A 24,705-nucleotide genomic window follows, 5' to 3' on the forward strand; every position below is an offset into this window, starting at 1 on the left:
TCTACATTGTTCCCAATGTTTTTTTGCATTCCGATAACATACCTATAATTTGAACGTCTTACCATTTTTTCCTTCTATTACCTTATCTGTTACTGCGCTTTCATGGTTTACAGATGGCTCCTGTCCCCCCTATATGGCTCTAAGACATGGACTGTCTACCGTAGAAATGTCAAAGTATTGGAACAGTACCACCAACACTGCCTGCACAAGATCTCGCAAATCCGCTGGGAAGAAAGACACACCAACATCCTCAACCAGGCCAACATCCCCAGTATCAAGGCACTGACCACCCTCGATCGGCTGCGATGGTTTGGGCACATCATCTGCATGATTGGCACGAGACTTCCCAAGTAGGTGCTTTACTCCTAGTTCCAAACCAGCAGGTTATCCCCAGGTGGGCAGAGGAAACTTTCAGAGATATCCTCAAGGCCTCACTGGTGAAATGCGACATTCCCACAAACACCCGGCAATTACTGGCCCAACACCTGGCAATTACTGGCCCAAAGTGGAGAAGGAGAATCGGGAAGGCATTGAGAACCTCAAGACCTGCCGCCAGGAAAATGTTAAAGTTAGGTGAAAACAGCAAAAGGAGTGCACTACCACACCAATGCCCCATCCACGCCTTCCCATGACCACCTTCTGCCCCATGTGTAAGAGAACCTGTGATAGCCTTATCGGTCTGTACAGCCATCTTTGGACTCATCCTGAGAGTGGAAGAGAGTCATCATCATCTGCGAGGGACCACCGATGATTATCACTAAACTCCTGTTCCTTTCTGTCACACTCTGTTAATCTTTACTCAAGTCATTACACTGCTCTATGATCTCAACTTTTCTTTTCAGAATTAGAATTTACCTGTCACCTGAATTTTTCACCACTTTTTTTAAGTTTAAAGCCCTACCTAAAACCTAACTATTTGATTCATACACACCATGGTCCCAGTCCAGTTTAAATGGAGTCTCCCCAACAAAATGTTTCCTTTTCTCCACAGTAATGATGCCATTGAAACTTTTGTATCCCACACCATCTTTGATGTCATTGATGTCATAGTCACAGTAATTAAGGAGGGCTTCTGTGTAAGACTGGAACAAAAAGGAGTACTCAAAATATTTAACAAAATACTTAGGATTCATGCGGGTTGGATATAACAACATTTTTTTATCTGGAGGTGGTGAATGGAAATAAAATAAAGGTTATGTAAAGCAAAAACAAACGCAGACAGATAGAGGATAGTGGTGACATGTGGAGACTAATTGGTTGGGGAAGGAGCATCGGGTTCACAGGCTTTCTGGTGAGGCAAACAAGTTTAGGTGGTCTGTAAGCCCACGGTGGAAAGGGAAACCAAAATTGTGTTGAGTTGCAGAATACATCAGAAGAAATTATTATAGTTCAAAAATATTTTACAGGCTGTGAAACAATTTAGGACATTCTGTGCTCTTTAAAATGCTATCTAAATCCAAATGCTTTAGTTCTTACTAACCAGCATCCAATAAAAATCCAACTTCAATGCCTGTTTTCACAAAAAAAGCTATAAACAGGACTTGTGTAAAAAAAAAAATCTGCTTAATTAACATTTTACAAGCTCTTAACAGTCAGGTTTTTTTTGGTGAAAATAAATTACATTCCACAACTATAGGAAAGCTGCTTTAGAAATTTCAACAGAGGACTAGTTCAGGAAGTCATCAGTCTGAGAACAGTAGCTCACTGGTTGGTTGGAGGGTGAAGAGTTGAGGAAAAATAGATCTAGCCCTGACTCTCTCCATACATATAGCAAGCATGTCTTTGAGAGTGCACAGCTGGTGCAGTGGATTTGCTTTCTATCTGCGTGTTACATTTTGAATTTGCTTGTTGTCATGTTAACGACTCAGTGGCAGCTTCCAGAAAGAGACCAAGTCACTCATAAAGTGAACTGGTGCCACTATTTACCACCATATGTAGGATAGAGTGGCTAAGTTTATCATTTCTACCATATTAAAAAATTACAGTTCCTAGAAATGTATCAAAGATGCCCATCACATTCTCCTGTCACTTTAAAAAGGAAAATCAAACAATGCTGTCAGACGAGAAAATCCCGGCTCAAATATTTTCATTCAAGCTAAATGATATACAGAAGTGAAAAAATATTACGACATTGATAAACAATAGAATAAGACTCAGTTTACAAGGAATTAATGTATCCTTTTTGGCTGTCTCCTATTGTCTCCAACAGTTTCTGAAATTCAACAGGTCCTTTGGCAATAGTAAACCAGTTTATCTGTTTTTTTTAAGATTCATTTTTATACCCACGCACATGTTTGAATTAATTCACAGAAATTGCAGAAATATCTTTGTTCATATTACAGCTGATAAATCTGGATTAAGTTTGTTCCAGAAAATGTCTGAAAGTCAGTTTCCTCTGTGTATTTCACATAACGGAGTTTTGAAAAATTCAAAAATTTTTAAATATTTGACATATAGTTGCCTGTGTCACTGGCTGCAAATCTCACTCATCAGCATTCCAAATTGTATGCTCAAGTCATCAAATGAATAATGCTGTGCAGTTTTGAAATGAATTGAGTTAAAATGGAAGTGGTCTTTCACCATCAAACTTTAAATAGAAGACTGGATCATAATTGCTTTTGAGGCTTGAATTGGGCTGTTTTAAATGGATATATTGAAGATATTGAGGCTTTGTTCTAGATGCTAATGAAATTACACATCTTGTTGAATGGTACACACCTGGATGTCACAATTGGTGCAAGTCAAAGGCACCACAATGATTCCTTTGATAGTTCAGGAAAGAAGATTCAGAAAGCCACTTCTCTAGAAGTTGCATCGGAGACAAAGGAGATGTTAACTATGGCAAAAGTATTGAGAGTTCAAGGAGGAGAAAGACACGTGAAAGACCATAGAGTGAAACCTTATAGGGACCTGAGAGAAATGGGCTACAGTGAGATTTGTGACAGCAATGTATTGAGAAGGTTGGAAAACTCCATCTCAATGTCAGGAGCATCTCACTGTTGCTTTCACGCATTTTCTGAGCTGTGAGGCAAGTTTCTCACCAGGCAAAGATGGGGTTACCAATGAAAAGGATTTCAGCTTGGTAAACATCTTATTATCGGCACTGCTCACCTCATTAATATTCAGTTTTCTATCTTAGCAAACATATGAAGCAATATAGGCACTGAGAATACTCACCATGGAAGTTGGAAAAGATACTTGGTGACTTCAGTTTGCACCTGCTCAAAGAGTTGGAACGTCATGTTGCAGTTGTGCAGGACATGGTGAGGTTGCTTAGAAAATACTGCATACTGTTCTGGTCACCCTTCTATAGGAGGAATGTTGTTAAACTTGAGAGGGTGCAGAATAGATTTATAAGGGTAATGCCGCGACTGGAGGGTTTGAGTTATGGGGAGAAGTTAAATAGACTGGGCCCACCTCTGCTTAGACTCTTTCTGTCTTGCAGCATCCGATTTTCTCCTGGAATGAGAGTGAGGCAGGTATTACGGGAGATAAAAGTGGTTGGCAGAGCTGTTATTTTTTGTGCAGGTGGGTGGTGTGCCCAAACAATGAGTAGGCAGGGCAGAGGGTATGCAGAGTTTATGGCATCAGAATTGGAGTGGATAACAGTGAATGGGAGACAAATCTGCAGTACCTGTGAGAATGGTGGAGCTTGTGGCTTGACATGCAGCTGAGATAGAGAGATAGAAAAGATGGTGGCACTTACCATGGTGGAGTGGTGAATGTCATTGACCTTCTTCCTAAAGTGCTGGGCATTCCTCCAGATGGCCAAAACTGTTCCAACCTGGGTGGCAACCACAGTGCAAACTGTCATGATCTCGTGGCATGTCCTCGCGTACTGACCCTGTAGAAGAGGAAGTCCCACCTGTGCATTACCCCATCCAGCAGCACCTCCCTGACCCTGCCTGTAAAAAGGACCTTCAATTTCTCCATTTTTGCTGTAGCTGGGGCATATGTCTCATCCTACAGTATTGGTCCTGGCTTTTAAAGTTAACCCCGGGGGAAGGTATGGCAATCAATTCTGGGATAGCCAGTGAATGGCGAATTGCTTTGGAAACAGCACATAATAACTTAGAAAACAAAACAGAAATTACTGGCGTAACTCAGCAGGTCTGGCGGCACCTGTGAGAAAAAAGTAGTTAATGTTTTGAGTCAAGAGACTCTTCATCAGAACACAGTTCTTTGTTTTATTTTAGCACAATAAGGTAGAATCAGTCCACACAGAAGAAAGAAAATCAGAAGAATCACTGCATAAACCATGCTGAGATAAGAAAGCTTTTAGGAATCTATTGATGATTTCACTATCTCAAAAGAAAAGCCCTATTTGGGGCTACTAAAAATCATTATATATAGCTTCTTTTAGTCAGGGTGCATCTTGGGAGAAGTGAAATGGTAGGCAACTGGAATTTCGAGGTTATTTTAATGGACTGAGTGGAGGTATTCCAAAATGCAGTCACCCAGTCTGCATTTAGTGCTGTCAAGGAGATGATATTGTGAGTCACAAATATGGTAGATTAGATTGACAGAAGTACAAGTATAATGTAACTTTACCCGGAAGTTGTGTTTAAGGCTTTTTTTGGGATAGTAGGGAGGGAAGAGATGAAAAGACAGGTGCTACACCTCCTGTGATTGCATGTGAAGGTGCTCTGAATGTGGAGGAGGGTAGTGGGCCTGAGCAAGTATGAGGAGCAATGGAGGAGTGGACCAGGTAGTCACGGAGGGAAAGGTCCCTGTGATCTCAATAAACCACTTGCTGTCATGTTAAAATTTCTGCCCGGTACTCACGACAGTGTTTCAACAAAGATCAATGCTAGCTGGAGGAACAACAATTTAATTTCTATTTAAGCACTTTACAATTTCCATTCACTTTAACAGCTTTAGAGCCTGACCTTTGTCCTCATTTCACCCCTCCACCTCCCTACACCTCTAACTCCATCCCCGTGTACCCAAACTTGACTGTGTCTTGTTTATATCTTGTTGGCCTTACTCTCAGCAAAGGAGATGCATTTTCTCCTTTTCATACCATGATTTATACCATCTTTGACACCTATTTTATATCTCTACCTTTCCTTTACCACTTAACACATCCTTTATCATTTGCTGTGGGCACCCTCTCCACCTTTCCCACTTATTCCTGCTGTCTGTCTGTCTGTCAACAGCATATGAAACATTGTTTTCCAGTCTCCTTCAGTTCTGAACAAGAGTCATTTCCCTGTGGGCATTGCTGACAAGGCAAACATTTGTTGCCTATTGCTAATTGCCCAGCATGTAATTACGATTCAACCATATTGCTGTGCATTTGGAGCACTGACGGCCAGATCAGGTGAGGATGACAGACTTCCTTCCCTAAAGGACATTAGTGAACCACTAATCAACATCAGTAATGGGTGGTTACTTTTTTTTAAATCCCAGATTTGTTTTTAAATTCAAAATACATGGTGGGATTTGAAACCATGTACCCAGAACATTCCACATTCCTAATGAAGGGATTTTGCCCGAAATGTCAATTTTAGTCTTCCTCGGATGCGGCTTGACCTGCTGTGCTTTTTCAGCACCACTCTAATCTTGACTCTGATCTCCAGCATCTGCAGTCCTCACTTTTGCCTTTTACCCAGAACATTAGCCTGGGGTTCTGGATTACTTTTGGTTCAAAAATGTGATGCTGGAAAAACACAGCAGGCCAGGCAGCATCTGAGGAGCAGGAGAATCGACATTTCGGGCATAAGCCCTTCCTCCTGCTGTGTTTTTCCAACATCACATTTTTCAACTCTGGTCTCCAGCATCTGCAGTCCTCACTTTCTCCCCGTTCTGGATTACTTGTCTAGTGGGATTGCCACTATGCCATTGCCCCCCTTTGCTATCTTAACAAAAACTGTCAATTCACAAATTTAAAATTCCAGTTTCAGCAAATGAAGTAAATAACTAGGTGATCTGTTTTTGGTTGTGGCAGTGATTTTATTCTTTACATTGTACCTTTGAAATGGTTTATATCTACCGAAATAGATTGGTTAAGCTCCTGGTTAAAGGAGGCTACCTCTAACAGTTCAGTATATTCGCAAGTCCTGCATAAGTCACTATCTCAGATAGAGAGAGCTGAGGTTTGCTATCAGCAGTGAAGCAACAGCACTCATCATTGACCTCAGGTTTAATGATCACTGTGGTGTGTTTTGCCCTTTTTCTAATGCTAGCTAAATTTATCTCTTGGCATGTAGCAGTCGAGATACAAACACAGAAACATGCATGTGTGTACACTAACCTAGAACAAAGAACAGCACAGCACATTATGTGAACTGGCTGTTCGGCTCACCAAGCCTGCGCCATCATATGACATCTTTCAAAACTAAAAAGGACCAGGTGAGGAGAGGAAATCAGCCATTTTTCAATCCATCATTTGGTTGCAACAAAGATTTGTATTATTTTCAGCTTGTGATTATATACCTCGCCAAGTAAAATATAGTTACTAGGTATACCAAAAAAATGTAAGTAGCTAATTACAAATTTTATTTTCTATGAAAGAAAAATATTTTTCTCTCTGCTACCCCTGAGAAAAGTAATAAAGGCACGGATCAAACATATACATGTACAAAGTTGAAAAGGAATAACATCCATTTCAAAATGAAGATTAAAAAATACAGTTTAAAGTTGTCAGGATGTCACTGGGATTTTAAACTGAGACCATGGTTTTTTTAATTGATAACTTGAACCCTCAGCAAGGGTGAACATTTCAGTTGTTCTTTGAGTTCTTTGAGTCCTGGTGTTAATTTTCAGTTTGTGTTGTAACTAATACTTTTCCTTTTGAGAGGCTGAGAATAAAAGCTTCCTCTAGATCCCTTGAGTCATACATCCACCACCTCCTCTGAGCTTTTCCAAAAGTTGTGCCCTGAAATACAGCTGATTTTCAATGTCTAAGATTCTTCTTTCCAAATTTGACAATTGTAGGCAATAACTTTCATCTACAATATGTAAAATATATCATTCAGGTGTAAATTGAATAGGGGATGAAAATTTCTTCAGGCCTAACTAGTTTCAGTGTCGCTTGGTAGACATGTTAATTTTAGTTCAAATGACTTGGTTTATTCCACACTAGTTTCACAAAGCTTGGCCAAGCTGTGTGGTCAGATAATTGCTGTAGCCATTTAAGTCACATTTGTCTTTTTAAAAATTCTTTTAGTCCATGAAAATTCCAGGATTAAAATCAGATGTTGGAATTTGAAAATCAATCTTTCATTTCTATACTTTAGTGATATGCTGCAGTTTTAACTTAAAAACTTAAGCCATGAAAGAGACTGAGTATTATTGCAGTAAGTAATATATCATAACTATCAAAGTTTAAGAACATACTATTTTTTTAAAAAATAATTGTAATGGAAAAAATTTGATATTCCATAAACATAATATCAGTTTTCTAGGGCCTATAACGACATTCATGAGTAATTATGAAATTAGCATACTGTTAAAAACCAAGTTACACCTCATTCAATAAGACATAACATTTTCAAGGGATATTACAATGACTGTAGAAGCATATAAATGGAAGATCTTGTCAACTCATGGGTTTTGGAACTTCTGGATTTTCACTCAAGCAGCCTCCATGCAATACTGTCAGTTTCAGTGCAGTATTAGTGCAGAATGTCTCAGTTTCACCATCGTTACCATCACAAACTTCGGATCTGTGTCCTCAGGAGTCATATGTGGATGTTGACATGGAAGTAAGAGTGGAACTAAATGAACTAAGTAAATATGATAAATTAGCTTTGCTAATTTCAGACTAAAGCTTAGCTTTTCAGATTAAATTGCATTTGTAATATCACTGCCAATATAAACAAAATATAGCCTGGAGAAAACACAAAACAAGCCATGGAGCAGGAATTCACATGGGCTAACTTTGACATAAATATGGCCCCCAAGACTGAGTTCAGTGGAATGCACTTAGTTAAGCAATTTGCTCTGAAAAGTGAAATTAATATTTTCCTGGAATTACTTTATAAAAGTAAAGCAAGTTGACTGTAATTTGTGAATTAAAAATGTGTTTTTCAGCAAATGTTTAGTAAGATATTTATTCAGTCTTGCATTTCTGTAGATGTGGTACTGAAATATGACAGAAACCAAGAGAAAGGTCTCTGGAATATTACTGAACAATGATAACAATCCTCCGTTTAGACTGATATCTAGGGTTTCACTGACCTCTGTACTTTAAATCAGAAACTTCTGATAACTGTTAGACATGTATCTGCACAAGTAAACAATAGGTCTCTTTAACAGCATTGAAGAGAATTTCCTTTTACAAATTATCAACTAGTTCATTTGCTTCAATCTGAAAATATTTCAAAATCTTTACTCCGTATCAGACAAACAAACATGCTACAAGATGAGCCATCACTAATATTCCCTGTCCTTTTAGGTGAAGCAGAATTAAATCTTATCCCAAATGAGGATTGAAGGTCTTTTGATGTTTGAAGGCACACAGATTGTACTATAAGAATAATAAATATCTTCCCCAATATATTATCAAGATTGAGAAAACTCCATTGAACAGTAAATGAGTGCAGGACTTTGACTGTGTAAGTGTTGAGTTACAGTGAACCTTTGGCAGAGAGAAGTCAGTTACTGGCACAACTTCTCCTCTAAAGGGAGAAAGGGAAAAGTGAAACGCAACTGAACTCTGATTCCTCTCATGATACTGCTTAGTATATTGGATAATAAAGACGAATGTTCTTTGTAATGACAAAATATTTGTTACTTTTTGAAGAGGGCTGTATTATAATTTATTGACAGGATTGAACCTTATATTGTCTTATGTTGTAATTCTGATTTATGTTGAGGCTTCTGTAGGGGTTTCTTGCTGTAAGGTCTAGTCATCCTATGTTAGCAAACTCTCTGCATTAATTACCTACCCCATGCTATCATGTCATTCAGATCCATTTTCAACCCAATTTTACTGCATTTAATTTCTGTGGACAGATAAGACAGACCAACCACAGCCTTGACCAGCATGACTGAACAGCCTTGGGGAAGACATGCCCCAGCCTCTGACGGGTGCATATCCATTTCCCCAACCACATTAGGCCTAAGCCCATGCTGGCTGCTATGGAATCAATGGACTATTCATGACCCTCTCCCTGGAGACCAAACGTTCAGATTCCCTGAATTTTACTACCCCATCCAGATACCTGACTGTGACCCAACAGCAGCACACCAAAAGCTTGTACTTTTAAATAAATCTTTTGAACTATAATCTGATGTTGTGTGATTTTTAATTTCTTGATTGAGGACTACTGACCAGCAAGACAAATTGCTTGATTATATTATTTTACTAAATGGCAAAGCGAGATAGGCATGCCATGAGCATGCAGGTAGGCACTAGGTGAGTGACTGCTAAGAGGGCAAACGTACAGTTCTGAGATGCAGCCTGTTCCAATCTGCAAATGGGGCTATCCCATGTCCACATTCCCTGCTGCAGCCTTTCAATGCTAGTTGCTGGTGCAAGTCTTCAAGCCTGTGTTTCGAGAACAAAATGTCAGTGAATAGTGGAAATGCCAGGATGGTGGTGATGGATTGATAGATGATGGATGCCAATAACCATGGATGAAGGGTATGTGTGACTGATGCCCAAGGATTGTACTATAAGATGTTATTGCTCAATGTCCAGCATGGAGTTCGGTCAGAGCAAACAGTGAGCTGAATCGTCCAGGTAGACATTCTCGTTTCCTTGTTGAGTTTTCCTGATGCCCACCTTGCTTTGTTAAGATGGAGGTCTGAACATTAATGTGTTGTGTTTTTGCATTAACACAGAATTCATAAGTGTTAATCCCCATTTATTGTCATCTTTCTGCTGCCGAAAGGGAACCTCACCATGCCACTTGTGAAAAGCATTACAGATGGTGTGAGATGTCCTCAAAATAGAAATGGACCATGTTACACTTACCATCCAAATCTGGCACATCGCATCATATCCCATATTGCTCAGACTTCTATAAGATTCTGTCCAAGCTTTCTTACTTAGCAAATATTCAGTCAGCTTCACTCACAGATAGAAACATAGTGATCATACACTTTCAAAGTTTGGCAACATTTTCATTTAGTTGCTATAAAACAAAATGTTGCTAACTAGTACACAACATTAATGCCCAAATGCATTACAAAATTGCAGGCAACAAGAATATCCACCTCAAACAACCAGTTCTAGAAGAAAGTACTTCAAGTTTCAACAGGCTATCTTTGACTTCTCCCATTGTCTGACATCAATTTCCTTACTTGAGCATTTATCCTGAGCCAGAGAACTTCAACCCCAGTCTCAGGCCTCCCAATTTTAACAACGTGATCATCAATTTCTTGATTGAGTTAGTTGATAAGCAGGATGTTAATGATGTCCAGCCATTAAAATTAACAAAGTCTTCTGGTGACAATTTCAGAGTTAAACAAATACTAAATTCTAAATCCAATACTGAATATGATGAGGGGAAACACCTTTTATAATGTGTAAGTCCTGACAAATACCAGAACTTTCAATGGTTTAGTGTATACTTTGTTAGATTCATCCACTCACTGTATAAGTATTTTTTATGATGGCAGCATCATAATAATCGTGTGTGGTAACATTTATCCCCAATATCAAAAGCCAAACATTAAGAAAAACCTTTCTATCATTGTACATTTATGAAGAAATACACACCAATATCACACTGAACAAAAGCAGAGGCTTATTGCCAATTTAAAAAAAAACTTTTAATTTGTTTACACGTAGACTTGAATTCAACACTTTTTGTTTGGAGGAACACACATTGACAAAATGACTTGAGGAAATGATTGAGGTACAATTAATTTACACTTTTCATTGTGGTGTAGATGGCCAGTGTTATGAGAGATATTCTTCTATTGCATAGTGTGAAAGTTGATATATTCTTTTGCTGTCTCACTTCTAATCCTCCCTCTGTGAGCTGTATAATAACAATTTGACAACAACCACAAGAAAGTTTGAAACAATCCCTTCTTACAAATATTATATTTTTCATGTGAGTACATTCAAAACCCTGCTGAATCCATGTCTTTAACTTGCACCAGGTAATGTTAACATCTCACCTGCAGATTTGCTAACCTACATTGGCTTCCATTGACAAATGTCTCAGTTTCAAAATTCTCATCCTTATTTTCAAATCCTTCCATTGCCGCAACTGTCCTGATCTCTGTAACCATCTCCAGCCCCAGGAGAGCCTGAGATGTCTGAGCTTTCAGATTTTCTTCAACTCAACATTGTTGACGTTTATTTAGAAGCCAAGACCCTAAATCCTGAGATTTTCTGCCCACACTCTTCACATTTCTCTCCTACATTAAGTTACTCCTTAAAATCAACCTCTTTCATCTGTCTGGTGGTCACCTACCCTAACATTTTTTTTAATGTAATGCACGTCAAACTCTGTGTGATAACACAGTGCCTTGGGAGGTTTGACTGTATAACTGCAAGGTGCTGTTATTGGTCATCCTATGACCCTGTACAAATCTCTTATTGGATTTCTAAAGAAAGAGTTCCAAAATTTTTCATAATATGTACCAATTCTGGAATTTTCTGACTCCAATATACGTAATGATTAACTTAATGAGTTATTTCTGTAATTGTGTTCACCACCATGCCTCATCATGCTGACTCAGTATGGGATAGAACAACGTGTGGCCTTGCATTGCATAATTTATTAATTGATCTTAAATAAAGAAAACTATCTGTAAAAGCAATAATGTGCAGCTTTATGTTAAATACAAGGAACATTTAAATCAGAAACAACAGAAAATATCAATAATATGCAACATGTTAGTTCACATTTATAAACAGAAGAGGCAAACAAATCTTTCAAATGTTAACTCCAGTCTTTTATGGAAAGCTGCAGTAATTCTTTTTAAAATAGTGATGAACTAAGGATAATGTTACATTTGTTATATTTGTGATTTCAAGAAACAACCTATTATTTCTGCTCAAGTCCCAACCACATAAGACATCTCTGACTTCAATTAGTCCCAAAAAGACTTTGAATATTAATACTATTGCTAAAAAAAAAGCAGAATTGCCAGTTAGGTGGAATCATTTGGTACCAATCCTCCGATACTTTGCTGAATTACATTAATTAAAACAAATTAACACAAGCGAAGCTACTTCTTTGATTTAATATATTCTGGAAAAAGTACCGATAAGAAGCTTGATCATTCCAATGTATATTCTTATTTTTTTAAAGAAAGAATGAAGACTGTCAGCTCCACAGCACAGTTAAGAATTCATGCACTAGGAATGGATATAACTGCAACTTTTTAAAAAAAATCTAGTTTTGGATAAAACCTCGTAAGTCCAGGCAAAAATAAGCCAAAGCAGATCATTGATAATTCTGGCCAGGCTGGCAGGAATATTCTATGCTCCTCTTGAGAAGCAAGCTTCTAGTTGAACAATAATGCTGAATGATGATGTTGATGTCTGGCAAAACATATTAATTCTGACACATACACCAAATAACTGGTGCGCTTGCATATTCTGGAAGAACATATTATTTTACTGTCCAAGAAATAGAATTTCAATAGGATGAACATGTGGCTGAAAAGATGGTGTGAGGGGAATGGTTTCAGTTTGGTGCGGCATTGGGACCAGTTCTCGGAGAAATGGGTTCTATACAAACTAGCCAGGTTATGCCTGAGCAGGACTGGGACTTATGTCTTGTAAGGTGGGAAGGTGTTGGGTGGGATGGGATAATGGGGGGGTTAGTTGGTAGAGTGGCTGGGCAAGGTTTAAATTAGTGTGACAAGGAGTTGGGAACCATTGGAGTAGACCAGTTGATGCAGGAATTGAGGAATAAATGGACATCAGAAGTAGCAAATATGACAAATAACAGGCAGTGAAATGCTGTTGAAAAGAGCTGAGGCGGTGGTCTGAAATGTATGTGTTTTAATACAAGAAGTATAATTGGCAAGGTAGATAAACTCAGAGCGTTGGTTAGTACTTGGCACTGTCACACTATTTTGATTGCTGAGACTTGGCTGAAAGAGGAACAGGATTGACAGCTGAATGTCCCAGGATTTAGTTGTTTCAGGTGTGATAGAAAGGGATGTAAAAGGAGTGGGTGGGTTGCATTATTGGTAAAGGAGTATCTGAGGGAGGACACATCAGAGGACTCAGGCAGTGAGGCAGTATGGGTAGAACTCAGGGATAGGAAAGATGAAATGACAATATTGGTGGTATATAACTTGCCTGTCAACAGCCAGTGGGAAACAGAGGAGGGAATATGTAGATGACTTAGGAAAGGTATAAAAACAGCAGGGTTGTTGTGGTGATGATTTTAACTTGCCCTGTATTGACTGGGACTTACTTTGTGCTCGAGGCTTTGATGGAGCAGAATTTGGAAAGACCATTCAGGTGCATGTCTTGACGCAGTATGTAATCAGTCCAACCAGGGAAGGGGTTATAGCGGATCTAGTTCTGGGAATTAAGCCCAGCCAGATGAGTGAAGCTGCAGTGTTGGAGCATTTTAGGAGTTGTGATCATAACACCGTGAGTTTTACAGCACACATGGATAGGGATAACAACAGTCCTCGGGTGAAGGTGTTAAATTGGGGAAGGCGAACTACAATATTAGGCAGGAACTGAAGAATGTTGGTTGGAGGTGACTGTTTCAGGGTAAATCCACATTGGACATGTGGGAGTATTTCAAACGGCAGTGGATACGAGTTCAGGAACAGCAAGTTCCTGCGAGAATGAAGGATAGGCATGGCAATTTATGTGAACCTTGCATTACCAGGGGTATTATGAGCTTGGTCACAAAGAAAAAAGAAGTATACCTAAGGTATAGGAGGATGGGAACTGACTAAGCCCTTGAAGTTTATAAGGAAAGTAAGAAAGAACTTTAGCAAGGAATTGGAAGGGATAAAAGGGATCATGAAAAGTCTTTAGCAAACAGGATTAATGAGAATCCCAAGGCTTTTTATACATATATAAAAAGCAAGAGAGTAGCCAGGAAAAGGGTTAGCCCACCAGAACAGGGAATGTATGTGTGGAGCCAGAAGAGGTCTGTGTGGTCTTAAATGAATTGCGGAGGATGATTTCAGTGAAGGTAGCATTGGATTTCTAAGCCACATTGCTATTAAACAGGAAGAGATGTTGTGCATTCTAAAAAGTATTAAAGTAGGTAAATCCCTGGGTCCTGTTGGGATCTATCCCAGAATATTGAAGGAGACAAAAGAACAAATTGCTGGAACATTGACAGACCTCTTTGGCCACAGGTGAGGTCCCAGAAGACTGGAGAATAGCTGATGTTCTTCCATTGTTTAAGAAGGGTAACAGGGATAATCCAGGAAATTACAGGCCGTGAGCCTTATGTCTGTGGTACGGCAATTATTGGAAAAGATTCTTGGGGACAAGATCTACAGGCAGGTCTGTATAACACGCATTTTATTAACATGAATTGGCTATAATGCGATTGACGAGTTATGGACGCTGTTTGGATAATGCAAACTTTCTACTGAACGGGAATAGTGATTTTCTATAGCAACCTTGTACAGTGTGATTTTCTGTTGCGGTTTTCCATAGTGTGATTTTCTATTGCACAAGGTTGCTGAGGGATGCAACTGTTGCATTAAAGCATAATAGCCTGTACATGCATTTACAAACAAATGGACTGATTAGCAATAGACAGCATGGTTTTGTGCAGGGGAGGTTGTGCCTCACTAACGTGATTGAGTTTTTTGAGGCGATGACCAAGATGATTGAGGGAAAAGTGGTTGATGTTGTCCATGTGCACTTCAGTAAAGACAACATCTCTCATAAATTGACTGGTACAAAAGATGGAGTCATGTGGTATCAAGAGTGTGCTAGTAAGATGGATACAGAACTGGCTTAGTCATAGGATACAGAGGGTAGTGGTGGAAAGATGTTTTTTGGAACAGAGGGTTGTGATTAGAGGTGTTCCACAAGGATGAGAGCTGGGGCCTCTGCTATTCATCATCTACACAAATGATTTGAAGGAAAACATATCTGGTCTACTTATTAAGTTTACGGACAATACAAAGATTGGTGGAGATGTGGATAGTCAGGAGGATTGCCAGAGCATACAACAGGATATGGATCACTTGGAGGCATAGGCAGAAAAATGGCAGGTAGAGTTTAATCAGGACAAAGTGTTGCGTACAGGTCTGGTCACCATATTATAGGAAGGATGCGGGAGCATTGGAAAGGGTGCAGAGGAGATTTATCAAGATGTTGCCTGGTCTGGAGGGATGGTCTTATGAGGAAAGGCTAAGGGACTTGAGGCTGTTTTCGTTAGACAAAGGTTGAAAGGTGACTTAATAGAGACATACAAGAAGAACAGAAGATTAGAAAGGGTGGACAATTAGAGCCTTTTTCCTCAGATGGTGACGGCTAGCATGAGGAAACATAGCTTTAAATTGACGGGTGATAGATACAGGACAGATTTCAGAGGTTAGTTCTTTACTCAGAGAATAGTAAGGGCATGGAATGCCCTATCTACAACAGTAGTAGACTAGCCAACATTAAGCGAATTTAAATGATCATTGGATAAACATATGAATGATAATGGAATAGTGTAGGTCAGATGGGCTTCAGATTGGTTTCACAGGTCGGCGCAACATCAAGGGCTGAAGGGCCTGTACTGCACTATAATGTTCTATGTTCTAACAGAATTGAATCTTTCAAAAGAAGGATATATATTACATTGCTACACTGCACAGTTTAAAAGCTGTAAGCTTTTGGCATTGTGGGACTACCTGTATCAGATGAACTCATTTTTAATCTGCAAAGGAATCAAGGGTTATAGGGAGAAGTCTGGAAAGTGAAGTTAAGAATCATCAGATCAGCCCCTATCACATTGATGGCAATGTTGACTCAGAAGGCTAAATGACCTACTTCCACTCCTACATCTTGTGGTCTTTTGGTCTTAAAATGTGCAGAAGTAGGATTCAGTTTCAAAACAGCAAATGATCTGTCATGACAACAGATCATTAAACCAAAGTACTCACAGATATTTTAAATGTAACATTTAAAAATAGCTCGTCTTAGTAGCAATGACCATGATAATCAATTGTTGTCAAAACACATGTGGTTCAATTCTGTCCTTTAGGGAAAGAAATACAAATGTCAGGTACTTTTGTTTAATGATCTGTTGTTACAACAGATCATTTGCTGTTTTGAAACGGAATCCTACTTCTGCACGTATATCCAGTCTGGTATTTGTATGGCTCCAGACCCAAGCAATGTGGTTGACTCTTTCTTGCTAAATGAAATGGCTGATCGGGCCACTCAATTGAAGTGTTATTAGGTATGGGCATCAAATGCTAGCCTCAACAGTGATACAGGTACTGACATCCCATGAAAGAATGAAGAAAATTAACTTCTAAGTACAATATGTTGGATGTACAAGTCAACAGATGGTTAAGAATGTAAGTTCTGTGGCTGCCTGGGAAAATCCTTATGTGGATTACAGTGAAGTCTCATGGGGTGATGCATCCAAATTCAAGGACATCTCAAACAGCAACATATCAAAGGGAGAGATACCAATCCAGAAAACTGAACTGTGATCTCATTTGGATTATATCCCAGATCGTGGACTTGATGAGCTTTTCTGGGTGAAGGACATGTTTGTGATTTACCCTTACCTGAATACACAAGAAAGAGTGTAGGACATTAACTGCAACTTATGGTCTCTTTATGCTAATGTGCTAATCTGCTATCTTGTGGTCAAGTTGAATTGTCCTTAAGTGAGCTATGAAGAGGCATGGCTGAGAACTCCTACGAGATACCCTTGTCTGCGCAGCTAGAAATAAATAAAACATTTTTCTTTGATTGTTAAAGACAAATCATCAGCAAAGCCACCTTTGAAGGAAACTGGACAAAATTCTCTCAGTGAACTGCAGAACCAAGAACCTTCAACCAACTACTTGAACTGCCAAAATCGGCTCTCTCGGATTCAGCCAAATTAACAGCTGCAAAGTTTCACAATCTATTCATCATGAACAAGCCAAAGACAGTACTTAGCTACTTTTACTTTGGGACAAACCTCTGATTTCTATATACGTGTCACAATTTATTATTGTTTTTCACATTTTAGCAGCTAATAAACTCAATCATCTTTAACTTAAGAATGCTTTGTTAAATTGGCTCATTTTAAAATATAAACATATTTGGACTGGGAAAAGGTGTCTATGATGGAAGGGAATTTTTTTTACAAATTAACATTGCCGTGACCAAGAATGGTCATCTCTTTTTGCCTGGAGGCATAACCATTTGGGAGTGGATGGTGTGGTTTCTCACATCCAGAATTATATCCATAAGGACCTTCTCCCAGGGTCTGATTGTGAAACTACTCATACAAACATAAGACAGCAATACAACCACCAGCTTTAGAAAATATATCCAATTGCATTTGTACAGGCAATTGTTGATCCAAATGACTTAAATTTGACAGAACCTGTTTATCTCAATGGAATCTTGTTAATTTTAAGGCAGATATTATTACATTTAATACCCATTAAAGAAGTTATAGCCTGCAGAGATGAAACTGCATTGTCTGGGAGGCATACTCTCACGATTGAAGGTTTGCTCCAAGCAACGCAGCAATACAAAAAGTGAAAGTGAGTAGACGATGTGCTCATAATTTACAATCACCACTTCACATTTTTGAGCCTTCATTCATGTTTTGGCTTCACCATCATTGAGATGGCAGAAGATGTTCCACTGTTTTGAAGAAATAGTGAACAGGTGACCAGAAACCAAGATAAGCCAAGTCTATTCCAAGAGAAGGCAGGCAGAGAGCAATTGGTCCAGGAACAAACCATTGTCACCCAACTGTGAAGGTACAACTGGTAGAAGATTTCATTGGGCTTCCTAGACTTATGGCAGAATGCAAAAGAAGAACAACTCTATCAACAGTATACCTATGTTAGCATAAGAGAACTGTTACATACTGTCAACGAGAAGGAAATCTGGAGTTGTGGAAATGTTTTCCAATCCTAACATCACTGAACAACTTTTAAATGCCAGAAACAAAGGGGTTTGCAAACAGAAGTAAATACTGACAGCATAGTACATCCCAGTGGAGCTCATTGTCGAATCAGTAACTGATGTCATATGGACATCAAAGCTAGGCAGAACACACTGTTATTATGGATTTGACACAAATTCAAGAGGAACATTTGAATTCTTTGACTTCCAAACTGGAATCATTAGCACTAGGGCAGAGAGAAGGCAAAGGAAGCAATGATCCTCCAGTACAATGACTGATGCACCAGTGTGACAACAGCCACAGAGGCTGAATGAAGATGTACCTCATCAACCAGTTGAGATAAAGATTTAATGTACTGCAATACAGATCTATCAACAGATGAAGAATAAAAATGAGCTCCAGGGCAGCCAGAATAATGCTTATAATTTTAGGACACCATTAAAAATAAGAAATCATCTTGTCCAGAAATCCCGAAAGAACTTCTTTTCATCCAACAGTCTTTTTCCATGATGGAAATTATGAGATTAAAGATCCCACAGATCTTTTTATGGAATAATTATCCAATTCAGTAGAGAAGATTTCATGTGCAAAATACATCTAGAAATTAAGAGTGCTTTTAAGAAGGTAATAGACTGAATATCTGATTTAGTAGGAACTATGGCTTCAGCAAAGGATATTCAAGAGATACAAGGTCCTTCAGTGGAGAGAGATTTTGCAGACACTGAGAGTCAAGAACAAAACCAAGATCAACAATTCTCAGATCAATGACCTACCCTTTTTCAAGTCTGAAGAAAATATGTTTTGGAATGAATGTAAAGCATCCAACTAAAGGGAAGTCAGACTTCAAGGAAGACAGGCAGTGAATATATAAACATTAATTATTAAGAAGATGTACAAGACAATGCTTCTGAAAGGGCTAATACTGAACCCTGCATTAAGCACCACCAAGCAGACATTAGGGGTAAGGCAGAACACCTTAGGACCTGGTAGAGTGTAGATATACATCCACAGGTATCATTGCCCTAGCAATAATGGTCATCTTATTACCGTAACTTGTACCGATTGCCATTATACAATAAACTATATCTTATCGAGACAAGAGTCTTAACAAGAATGTTAAGTTATACTGTTTATCCACTGCTGTCAATTAAATAGAACCTTAAACCCAGTCAAGGAAAGAGGAATGGTAGCAGCATCCTATTACTAACAAATACAACACTGACCACTGATAGTCTACCATGGAGCTGGGGTCAGTGGAATCCTCCAGATGGTCAATGGACTTGTCCAAAATGCAAATTGCTCACAACTAATTCAACAGACAAGGCATTGAGAGAACACGCCTCACCCTCATTCTTGCCACTTGCCTGACGTCATACAAACAGACCAGCTCCTGCATGTCTGGCATGCGTCGTCAATGTAAAGAACAGTAGTGCAGGTTTATAGGCAAGATTATGTTGCTGTTGATTTCATTTGACTAACTTGGATGTAAGATACTATTAATTTCACAGGAGAATATTATTGCAGCGATTCTATAACATAGGTTTGCATTTTTCAATTAAAAGCATTCTCTTGTATGATTAATCTGTACAATATGAAGATGTTTACTTTTGTTTCTGGTATGAACTAATAAATTTAATAACAAAAGTAATGTACTTCTATTTAGAAGCAGAAAAGCAACAAATGTGTACATTTTCCATAAGAGCATGCACTATAAGTGTTAGGTTACGTGATGGTCTCTTGTATGGCTTCACCGTGGCTCGGACAACTTGTCCAAACATGCCCCTGGAACTGGTTCTTCCAGTCAGTTGTGCTAAAACAGTTTAGTCTATGTTTTAGAGTTTCATCACTAAGTGTGGTACACAGAGTTGGGAGAATTGTTGACTCTCTGAACCTGTCATCTAAAAGTGGCTGAAGAGATGTTGGATTTTTGGTTTGAGGGATGGCCTACATTAGGCAGATGACCCATGAATTCATGAGCACGATGCCAAGTGTGGAACTGGTCTGGGCAGAAAGTTTGCCTCAGGGCTTGAGTACTTTATCTCTTTTTTTTTAATGAGTAAAACATAAAGAATCCTGCCAGCCCCCAGCATTTACACACCCTCACCCTCACATACTCCCAATACTTATCCATATTAACCCATGCCACCCCATGCCATTTATTCACTTCACATAACATGCCATGCCTTCCACACCAATGTATACCCCTGTGCCAAGCCCCATATGCCATCATACTTTACTTACAAACCTATGCCCCTGTATTCACCATCCATGGTCCTTTATAGTCCCAATTGTAATTCAGTGCCAATTAAAGCCACCTCAGGCCTCCTATCCACCAGCTTTTGTTCGTACAAAGGTAGACCTCAAGACAGTGATGAGATAGAATACAGTTCCGAGTGTCTATTGATGACGTTTTTTATGTCCATATGTTTTTTTTTCTGAAGATTTAGAGGGCAGGACTTTTAAATTAAAGTTGCTTTCATTGTTTCCATTTGACATTTTGAAAGGTCATCTCCATTCATTTGTCAAGTCCTCTTGACAGTCACTTTTAACAGTTGATTTTGACAGGGCTGTTGACAGTTTCAATGAGCTTGATCGCTGTTGAGTCTGAGCTTTTAGTACTCATTTGTGCCCACTTATAACAATAACAAAGGCACATTGCCTACCCCAGAAGACACCTGACCTGTACTAGTGGAGAGTTTACCTTTCACTGTGCTGTGCTAAGACCATATCCAAAGGGATACATTTCCTCTTCAAAAGCTAAGTAATGAACAAAAATCAGATCTGCTCTTATTAGTCCTGCACACTGCATGCTTTCAGAACATAAGAGCTGGGAGCAGGAGTAGGCCATCTGGCCCTTTGAGCTTGCTCCACTATTCAATAAGATCATGGCTGATCTTTTCATGGACTCAGCTCTAATTACCTACCCACTCACGGTATCCCTTAGTTCCTTTATTGTTCAAAAAGATCTATCTTAGCTTTAAAAACGTTTACTGAATTAACATCAACTACTTCACTGAGCAAGAAATTCCATAGATTTACAACCCTCTGGGTGAAGAGGTTGCTTCTCAATTCAGTGCTAAATCTGCTCCCCCTAATTTTGAGGCTTTGCCCTCTTGTCTTAGTTTCACCTGCAGTGGAAACATCATCTCTACTTCTATCTTATCTATTTCCTTCATAATTTTAGATGTTTCTATAAGATCCCCCCTCATTCTTCTAAATTCCAATGAGTATAATCCCAGTCTACTCAGCCTCTCCTCATAAACCAACACCCTCAACTCCAGAATCAACCTAGTGAACCTCCTCTGCACTCCCTCCAGCGCCAGTACATCCTTTCTCAAGTAAAGAGAGCAAAACTGCACACAGTACTCCGGTTGTGACCTCACCAGCACCTTATACAGCTGCAACATCACCTCCCTGCTTTTAAACTCAATCCCTTCAGTAACGAAGGACAAAATTCCATTTGCCTTCCTAATTACTTGTACCTGCAGACCAACCCTCTGTGATTCACACATGAAGTGTCACATTCCAGGACTACGAAAATCCAAAGTGGAATCAAAGCAATCATTATTTAGATAGCCAGCTGCCCTGGTGAACCACACACAAGCAAGATACAAACTGGCCCTACCATGTTCCAGAGTGAGGCATGTAATTTGGTGCCATGTTGGAGAGGGGTTTGCTGTTGTGAAAATACAAACCTATGTCGAATTTTTGAATGTGATTTGACAGTTTTAATTTATGTGCAAATTGAACAATTTGGCTGCTACACTTGGAACATTCCATTTTGAAATTCTTTTAATTATTTTTTCCAAAATTCACAATATTAAAAGGGATCATAGGAATTATCAGATTAAATCTGATACTTTGAAGTGAAAGGGTAGGGAGATTTGTGATTGTGAACCTGGTGATAATGTGAGTGAAGTGACTTTGAATCACACCCACGATACTTTGAGCTGGAGTTTGTGGGGCTGAAGGTGGTCTTATTCATCAGAAGAGATCTGGCAAGGAACCCCAGTTAATCCCACAGGAAGACCCAATTTATTCCAATGCCCAGCCTCTGGCATTTCAGGGGCCTCCATCAGGCAACCCCTGGGTTTGAGGTACTTGGTGGAAGCCCCTGCCTGCTGGGAGCAGGTGGCTATTAAAGGATTCTTGCTGCTGTCAGAGCCAGTGTATCAACGAACGGCACAGGATTGTGCACAGACCCCAGTCTGAGATGAACAATGCCAGGATGGGGTTTGTCGGGTGGCTTTCAAGGGGGAAGGGGGCTAGGGGGTCAGAGACCAAGACAATGCCACCACCTGCCATCACCATCCTGATACCACGTCCCCGAATCAGGCACTTCACCTGATAATGAGAGAGCCCTTCCACTCCAGGAGGCCACTGGAAAAGTGATAAACTTCCAAAGATGCAGGAAAGCCAGATGGCTCCTGTTAAATCACTCAGTGCGCTCAGGTTGAGTTAGGTCAGTAGTAATTGGTCATTGAGGGACTGATGCAGGGCCTCTCCTGAGATTGTGGGCTTAGCTGCCTTGGTTTCCAGCATGTCAGCCTATATTAAATTCAGGCCTTCGATTCTGATGTCCATATGACACAAGGGCAGGATTTGAGAGTCCTTGTTCATGAATCACAAAAAGCTTTCATTCAAATTCAGTGGGTAACAGGGAAGGCAAATGAAATGTTGTCCTTTATTTCAAAGAGAATCCAGTATAAAAGGAAAGAGGTGTTGCTAAAACTATAGAAGGCACTAGTCAGACCACAGCTGGAATACTGTGATCAGTTTTGGGCTTCTTATCAAAGGATAAATATATAAACAACACTGCAGACAATCCAGAAAAGGTTCACTCAACTGATGCCAGGTATAGGAGAAAGTGCAGACTGCAGCTGCTGGAGAGTCAGATTTGAAAAGAGTGGCACTGGAAAAGTACAGCAGGTCAGGCAGCATCTGAGGAGCAGGAGAGTTGAGGTTTCATTCCTGATGAAGGGCTTATGCCTGAAATGTCGACTCTCCTGCTCCTCGTATGCTGCCTGACTGGCTGTGCTTTCTCAGTGCCATATTTTTCGACACTGATGCCAGGTATAGAGGGATAATCTAATGAGGAAAACCTGGGTATGTTGGGCCTGTACTCATCGGAACTTAGGAGAATTAAAACCTTATTAAAACATATGAGATTCTTCAGGGACTTGACAGGGTAGCTATGTAAAGAGAATCCAGGACAGAGGGGGTGATTTCAGAGGAAGGGGTCACACATTTAAGACAGAGATGAGGAAGAATTTCTTCGGAGGATAGTGGATCTGTAGAGTTCTTTACCACAAACATTCAAGCTGAAACAGACAGATTTTTTAATAATAAGGGAATTGAGAGGAAAAGGCAGGAAAATAGACCTGAGGAGTATCTGATCAGCTATGATCTCATTGGGTAGGCTGAATAGTGTGCTTCTGCTCTTACATTTTTATGTACATGAAATGGAAAAGAACATGAGGTCAAGGCCAGTAGAATATTCATAAATTTGAGAAAAGGTTTGAGAAATTGATCACATATGAATGCCACAACTTTAGGTGAGGGTGTGCAAAAACTACAAGTCCTAGAGATGTATGTACACAGATCTTTGAAAGTGACGAGACAAATTGAGAAAACGTATAATGAGGATCCATGACTTTCTAAATAGAGGCACACAGCTCAAGAGCAATTTAAAACTGACATAGCAAAGATACAATGAGTGACACATGTCAGCCCTCTACAGCTGTGGAAAAGGAAATCAATACTGAACATTTTAGTTCTCAATTGTCTGAATGTTACATTCCAGATTTAAATGAATTTGTTCATGCAGAGGATGGAATGAGACTCTCCTTTACGGTGACACTCCCTTGTAGAGATATTTATTGGACCCTACCCTCCACACTTATAGATTTTATATGTCTGCTGTCTTTACATGTTTTGTTTGTCCATTAGTTAACTTGTACTTTGGACCCTCCGGTTAGTACACAGAGAGCCTAATAAAAGTTTAAATTGTACAAGGTGAAAAGTGCATTGGCACACATGTGCATTATAAATGCGAGGCTGCAGCATGTCACTGTAAAATTTAATAATTTCAGTTTTGAGATTGACATTTTATAATTTAATGCCTCAGATTAAAACTAAAGCACACAAGCACACAAAGCTATTAGGCACATTACCAAACCCTACCCACTTTCCTTATGTGGTCTAGCAGTTGATCTGTGCGTAGGAGTTTGCTATATTGTTGTACAGCCTGAAAAACAAGTCAATTCACTGAAAAAAAAGTCTGAAGAAAATAGAATAACTGCTGAAGAGTGAGATGGTAACCAAAAATATTCACTTTTTCAGGCCATCTATTTCCAATATCACTTACACAAGCCTAATGGCTGAATGTTTTCCGTCCCATCCACTACACCCACCCCTGTACAACTTGCTGCTCGTATGTCCTTATAAAAGATCACCTGGAGCATGAAAGCACCTCGTAGTGCTGCTAATACTGATAGCTTGGACAGCAATCTCCTTGCAAGAACTCACTGGAGGAAATAGCCGTAAACAGATTTAGGGTGTGGCAAAAGACAAAAAAACCACACAAAATGAGTCAGCTGCGTGTGCTTGCATGATAACAAGTTGAACTGAGTTCCACAATCATCATTTCTGCCCCTCACCCCAGCCCTGCATCTCAGTATTTGTGACTGTTAGGCCATGACAATGGAGCCCCACCCAGATA

The 24,705-nt window shown here is 39.4% G+C and overlaps 1 protein-coding gene across 4 annotated transcripts in view; it reads left to right on the forward strand.

The window, feature by feature from the left end:
• Positions 1-24,705, forward strand: part of LOC148147649 (uncharacterized) — a 141,810-nt gene that overhangs the window by 50,912 nt on the left and 66,193 nt on the right. For 2 of the 4 annotated variants that reach the window (XR_015759590.1, XR_015759592.1), the window contains exon 2: positions 114-350. The exons of the other annotated variants lie outside the window; for them this stretch is intronic. The gene's annotated coding sequence lies outside the window, so the exon portion shown is untranslated. The remainder of the gene's footprint in view (positions 1-113; positions 351-24,705) is intronic. 4 annotated transcript variants of the gene reach the window in all.

Source organism: Chiloscyllium plagiosum, unplaced genomic scaffold (assembly GCF_037043375.1).
Source record: "Chiloscyllium plagiosum isolate Xiang-an unplaced genomic scaffold, Cpla_swu_hap1 HiC_scaffold_15, whole genome shotgun sequence".
NCBI lineage: Eukaryota > Metazoa > Chordata > Chondrichthyes > Orectolobiformes > Hemiscylliidae > Chiloscyllium > Chiloscyllium plagiosum.